Consider the following 7,575-nt stretch of genomic DNA (forward strand, 5'->3'; position numbering starts at 1 on the left):
GGCTCAGTGCACCTGTTTACCAAATGCTAATTGAAGATAATTAGCCATCAGTTATCACCGGTTACATTTTCACCTGTTCCACTTGCAAATCCCCAGTATTTGTAGCTTCTCCAATTATCATGTTCTGATCAGAAGAGAGTAGAGGAGCTGCCATTTGACTAAGGAGTTAACCCTTAACTTGCCAACCTTTCCTGGTTTCATGATATATAATACTATCACTGGAAATTACATTCCTTTCAATCAATGCACAGAGCACCTGCTCAAGCTTTATATTTACTGATCTAGGGCAGCTGGTTCCTGATATGGGGGACATACAACCATGGGCTAAGATTTTTAAATGTGACTAGTGACTTTGGGTACCTTCTTTTTTGGGTGACTAACTTAAGATCCTTTACAGGGGCCCGATTTCCAAAAAGCGCTCAGCATCTAGCCTTTCAAAGCCAGGCTTCCATAAAATGTCTCAGGTTAGGTATGCAGAGATCACTAGTCACAGTTGATAATCTTTGTCATGGAACCTTCAACTTCCAGCTGGAGACCTGAGCGCTGATTGGGCAGTCCTAGAGTGGACCACGCAGGAGAGAATACAGGTGCAATTACTCTGAAACTGTGATGGTTCTGATCCACAGAACCTTTAGATTTGTTTGCTTCCTCTGCAAAGTATTCTGGGTCCAGTGGCTTTATCTGGCTTTCTCAGAAAAATCTCACCCCTTCAAAAATAAAGAAGGGGGACAAAAAGGCAAAGTTATTATTAACTTATGACCTCCATGACAAAAATGCATCCAGTTCTGAAGTAATTGAAAAGTAGCATAATTATTATAAAGTTAATTATGTGTAAGTGAATAATGAACTGCAATCATTTACTCACTGAAGAAAAATAAGCCCATCAATTTGTATTAGAATGGTTAAGCAATTTAATTCAATTTTGGAATTACTGTTGGGTTTAAAGACCAAGAACAAATAACAAATAAGGCTAGGCTCATTTTATTTATCCACTAGCTGTTAACTACATGACTTACTGAGATTGGCAGTTTAATTAAACTGGGCCCTTGTGGGCATCTATCTCCTATTGATAAATGTAACAAAAGTGCACACAATATTCCCGTCGCAGGAGTTCACTCCCTATTACACTGGTTATTGCCTTTTAAGGAATATATTTATATTGGAAAGTGAGATAGCCTACAGGCAAACCTCATTTTACAAGCGTCTTGAGACACTCACAAAACTTTCATAAAGTCATGGTTTTGTAAAATCAGGGGGAAAATAAAATTTCCTTCTCTTCAGCTGGGGGCCACAAAGGCATTTTGTACAAAATGGAGTGCCGCAAAATCAGGGTCTATCTGTAACAGGTGGAGCAGGGGACCAGCACTCAGGTTCCTGGGTTCTAATCCTAGTTCCGACTCACTGGGTGAGCTCATGCAAGATGAAGGCCCTGATTGAGAAAAACATTTAAGCGCATGTTTAAGCTGAAGTCAGTGCACAACAGCTAACCTTAAATGTGTTCGGAATGGAGCACACCCTTGGAAACTCAGTTTAAAAATGTCTCACCGCCACTACCTTGTCCTCCTTCAAATCTCCGCTTAAAACTCTCCTCACTGTGTGAAGCACTTGACAATGGCCAGGAAGGGAGGTGAGCTGTGACCACTGATTATCACCCTGATCATAACTGTCTCACTGTTGTAGGGAGGACAAGGTGTTTGTTGTCTTCACCTGTTGCCTCTGGTCACATGCTTTGCAAGGCCTTTGGGACAGTGATTGTCTTTTTGTTCTATTGCTGTACACATTTAGCACAATGGGACCTCAGTCCTTGAGTGGGGCTTCTGGTCAATCCTGCAGCACAAATAAAAAAACAAATTAATAATAACATTAATAATTAATAAGCAGTCCCTACACAAGGGAAAGAGACAGGGGAGTTTATTATATCCAAAGCTGGGTATAATAATAATATTTGCCAGCAAATTAAAATATCGCTGTCCATTTGCTTTAGTTTTACTGCTCTCTGTTCTAATTTCCCTTGGACGCTTCCGGTTTAACATGCAGCACCGACCTTCCATGTCAGTGGACCGGCATTTTTAATTATAGCCATATCGCTGAATCTAACGGCAATAAGGTTCCCATAAATGTTCAGAATCTAAACTTCATTGTGCTTTGCAAGGGATAATCATCATTTCGCTGAAATGTGAGAATGCCTTTTATTCCCCTCCTCTATTTCCCAGCAAGCATCCCAGGAGGACCATGAGTTTTAAATTAGCTTGAAGAGATTGTGGCCCCCTTGAGTCTTTGTATTATGATAATGCATAGATAAAGGTAAGTTTTATTAATTGGAGCTGTATCCATAGTGGTTACTATAGAGCAGGGGATGGGGGAACTGGGAGCAGCTCTATTACACACTGATTCAAGGATCTAAAATTTGAAGCACAACACCCTTCTCCGTGAACCTGCCCTCTTCGCCCGCACATTGATTTAACGTGAATTGTTCCAGGCAGCACTAATTCTAACAACTCATTCCAATTTATTGTCTAAAAAAAAATCAATACTCCAAACTCTCCTCTGTACTTGTCTTAAAAATTGCTCTCAGGCAAGACTGGAATTCGTTACTGTAGCCTTTGCATAAAAGTACTTTGGATTCACGCTCTGTGCTTCCCTAACAGCTCTCTCTTTGCTAACAGCACAGAGCAGGGCTGTGATAGATTTTTCAGCTTTTCCTTGTTTCTCTAAAAATTCAACCCTATTTCATTGCTTCTTAGTTGGCCTCCTTGCATATCTTCTGTTCTCATTATTATTGTTTTTCTTTTTATTATCTTCTGCCCCGCCCCTCCCCCCATCTCAATATTCAATAGAGGCTCGGGGATATTTCTTATGTCAGTAGTGCCAGCTCTCTTCTTGGAGTCTCACTTTGGAGGCTTGTCTACATGGAGACACTCAGGAAAATTAGTCGGCATTAACTTTCAAAGTGGATCAGTTAAATCACATTAAAACCTTGTGTAGAATTTCTTGGTCTTGTCCACATTTGAAACTCTACCACTGCAGTGCTACAAACATGCTTCAGTGTAGGCATTTACAACAGTGATGGGAGTGGGGGTTCTCCTGTTGCTGTAGTTAATCCACCTCCTCAAGGGAGCAGCAGCAGTGAAGACACCGCGGTGAGTAGATCTAACTACGTAAACTTCAGCTACGTTATTCACGTAGTTGAAGTTGCGTAACTTAGATCAATTCCCTCCCCCCTAGTGTAGACCAGGCCATAGATTCAAAGGCCAGAAGGAACCATTATGCTCTGAGCTCCTGTATTATACAGGTCATAGAACTTCCCCAGAATAATCCCTATAGTATATCTTTTAGAAAAACATCCAATCTTGATTTAAAAATTGTGATTGAGAGGCCACCAGGACCCTTGGTAAATTGTTCCAATAGTTAATTGCTCTCATAGCTAAAAGTTTTTGCCTTATTTCCAGTCTGAATTTGTCTAGCTTCAACTTCCAGCCATTGGATCACATTATACTTCTCTCTGCTAGACTGAACAGCCCGTTATTAAATATTTGATCCTCCTATACATACTTATAGACTATAATCAAGTCATCCCTTAACTTTATTTTTGTTAAACTAAATAGATTGAATCCACCACAACTCCCAAATCTTTTTCAGACTTGTTGCTTCCCAGGATAGAGTCCCCCATCCTGTAAGTATGGCCTACATTCTTTGTTCCTGGAGGTTTGTCTTTACATTTAGCCAGATTAAAAAAACACATTGTTTTCTTGTGCCCAGATTACCATGCAATCCAGCTCACTCTGAATCAGTGACCTGTCCTCTTTATCATTTACCATTCCCCCAATATTTGCGTCATCTGTAAATTTTATCAGTGAAGATTTTATGTTTTCTTACAGGTCATTGATAAAAATGTTAAATAGCGTAGGGCCAAGAACCAGTCCCTGTGGGACCCCAGACCTACTTGCCAATGATTCCCCAGATACAGCTGCATTTTGAGACTTATGAGTTAGTCAGTTTTCAATCACTTTAATGTGTGCCACGTTCATTTTATATTGTTCTAATTTTTTAATGAAAATGTTTTGCGGTACCAAATCAAACGCCTTACAAAAGTCAAAGTATATTATATCAACACTACTACCTTTATCAACCAAACTTTGTAATCTCAAAAAAAAAAACCAAGTTTGTTTGACAGAATCTGTTTTCCATAAAGGCATGGGGCTGCGTTGCATAATTACATTATCTGCCTTTAATTCTTTATGAATCAAGTCCCTTATCAGCCGCTCCATTATCTTGCCCAAGATCGATATGAGGCTGACAGGCCTATAATTACCCAGGTCACCCCATTTACCCTTTTTAAAAGTTGCCACAACATTAGCTTTCTTCCAATCTTCTGGCACTTTCCCAGTGCTCCTAGACTTATTTGAATGAAAGAGACATTGCTGAGACATGTGCAACACCAGGGGATAGGGTGACCAGATGTCCCGATTTTATAGGGACAGTCCCGATTTTTGGGTCTTTTTCTTATATAGGGTCCTATTATCCCCCACCCCCGTCCCAATTTTTCATACTTGCTGTCTGGTCACCCTACCAGGGGAACATCACAGGCTAATTCTCACTATTACTAGATGGGTCAACATTTTAAAACATGTAACTACATTCTGTGTGGAGAGGCCCTTTAAAGCTTCCTGGGGTCAGGTGGTAGGGGGAATTTTGTACCCATGAAAGTCCTGATCCAAAGCCCATTAAGATCAAAGACTCCCAATGAGTGAACTTATTATGGTTTGCTTGGAAGGGAAACGTTAAAGGAAGGGGGAGAGGAGAGGAAATACCAGCTTCTTCAACTCTGGGGCTGATCCCGCCTGCCTTGCAGCTTGTGTAGTCTGTGACACCAATGCAGCATGTGAATTTAGCAGTCTTCTATTGTCCCCTGCAGCTGAAGGCAGGCGCACCTGTTCCTCTGTGCTTTTGTAATCTTAATCAGCCATCCATCTGTTTTCCCAAGGCTCCCGGATGAGGCCTTATTGGGGCACCTCTGCTCAGGCAGATAAAAGCCCAGGTGCCAAATTATTTCTAGGGTTTCCCTTATCAGCCTCACCATGTAATTAAGTTTGTAGGCCCCCCAAGATAAAAGGAAAGAAAGAAAGGAGGAGTGGTGGCAAGCTATCATTTGTTACGTTGTTTGCTCAGGGAGCCAGCAAACACGGGCTTTGAAGATGATTTGTAGGATCTGCTAAGCTGCTGATTTGTTAGTGGGAATTTCAGGGCGAAAGGGCTCCTCGTTCATAGCATTAGCAATTGGTGGATAAATAGCTGGCACCTGGAGGGACATATGGGGCCCAATTCTGCTCACAGCTGCTCCTGTTGTCTTAAATGAGAGGCGTATGTGAACACGTGGGGACAGAATTTGGCCTACAGATGCTGAATGCTAAACAGGGCCAATGTTTCTCCCTCCACATGCTGGCAAAGGAGAGGAAAATGGATTTGACTGGGATGAGAGGAAGCAGTCGTTCTCTTCAGCCATATTGTGGGGTGGGGGTAGGGGCTCCCCTGCACAGACAAAGGGGCAGAGCTGGCTGGAAAATGACTATTCCAAATCATGTCATCTTCCCAGGTTTCAGGATCTGTTTTTGTTCCACATTGGAGTTCACCCTCCCCCCAGAGACCGAGATCCTTCCGTGCTCTCTCAGCTTAAGAATTGTCCCATACAAGACAAAGGGCATGATGCAGGAACAGAGAGGAGAATAAGCCTCTGAGGATTCACCAGTTGGCAGCTGAGAAGTGTAAGTGGAGTGGGGAGGGGCGAGCACATCATTGCTTTATTGTGAAATAAAAGCAAGCCCCTGCCACTCCTAAAAGCACTGCCCTTCTGCCATGTTCTGGGTGCCCCTAAGGCTGTCCCTCAGCAACAGAATGTTGAGGGACACTCGTCTTAGCATTGCCAAAACCTACTGAAGGGAGACTACTCCTTCTCAGAGCTTTGTACTGGGCAAAGTCGGGGGTCGGATCAGCCCTCACCTCCTTTCAATGTATTAGGGCAGCATAAATAAAACAGGTGTCTTGGAAAGAGACATCAGACTCTGACACAGGTGTGGGCTGCTAGGTGAGCTTGACGGCAGCAGGTGCTTAATCAGGGATGGCTGTCACATTCCTAGCTGTTTCTGGGAGAGGTGTCACTTTCCTATAGCACACTTGGATGCATCCGTCTTAGGTACTTATAGACACCAGAATCATAGGATCTGAGCTCCTGGGTATAAGGGCGTGCTGTTATGCGTGTGTCATAGACAGGGAACTGAGGCCCAGAGAGATGAAGTGATATGACCAACTCAACTGAACGCTGCTGATTTGCCCGAGCTGGATATCTGGATCTAAGAGTTTAATGTGTATTAGCATATTATAAGATGTACTGGAAATAAATAACACATTTAATAATGGTTGGCAGGGCTGGCCTGACTTCATGAAGCTCAGTACAGAAGTACGAGCTGGTAGCCCTCCTAGCTACCGCCTTTCTTCAATAGAATGCAATAAACAAAATTCTATTTCCTAATCTGACAGCTAAAGGGAAATTATCTTGGAGAGTTTAATTACTTTAAAAAAAACAAAAACAAGCCACCAATGCAGTTGGTTGCCATGGCAATAAGTTCTAGCTAGATGGAATGGCATTGGCAGTACTGAGGAAAGTGTCTGTCTGTTAAATGCTGGCCTTATAATGAAAGACAATGATCAGCTATAAATGCATCCTGGTGTTTAAAGCTACAAATATAATTGCTAATATGTTAGTCAAGGACTGCCTTCCTGTTATGAGAATCTCAGTGTCCTGGTTACTGGGCTAACTGCACCTCAGACACCTCCTGGCCTCTCAAAGCTCTTGTCGCTCTAGGTCTCAGGCCTTGAGCCATCACAGCTTTCTTAGGGTGAAAACATACATGTCTCCTACTCTCAGACCAGATGCTGAGCCGCAATACAGCAGCGATCACCTTAGCAGGTCTGTCCTGGGCTCAGACCCTGCAGGGCAATAACTGAGATAAAAGTGACCCAGTAGCTTTCTTAAAGCAAAGCATAATTTATTTAGAACAAAAGACTTTCAGAGAAAACACAATAAAGCAAACTAGATGCAAAGCTAGGTCTTCCCTAAGACTTACCCTTACCTGGATCTGGGAGGCCCAATGCCTTCAGACTCACCCGTAGAGTCTATCTGTTCCAGTCGTCTGCCTGGACAGCTGCTCACAAGTGACCTCCTCACTCCCCGTCTCCTTCTTCTGAGAGAGGCTGGTAGAAATTAGGGTAGTCAATGAAGCCTATTGAAGTCAATGGATCTAAGTAACAGTATGAGACTGATTCAGGAAAACACTTAAGGATATGCTGAAAGCCACCTTCATTCAATACAGGGCTTAATCATGTGCTTAACTTTAAGTATATGCTTAAATCCCATTGACTTCATTGTGCTGTCCTAAATAAGGGTGTTTTCCTGAATAATAAATAATAAGACAAACTCAATTAACGTACAGCTAATCTTCAACACTTTGGCATATGTTGGTATCCTTGTAAATTCTTAGTTAGCAGTTGATCTCTCTCTCTCTCTCTCTCTCTCTCTCT

Source organism: Trachemys scripta, chromosome 15 (genome assembly GCF_013100865.1).
Source record: "Trachemys scripta elegans isolate TJP31775 chromosome 15, CAS_Tse_1.0, whole genome shotgun sequence".
NCBI lineage: Eukaryota > Metazoa > Chordata > Testudines > Emydidae > Trachemys > Trachemys scripta.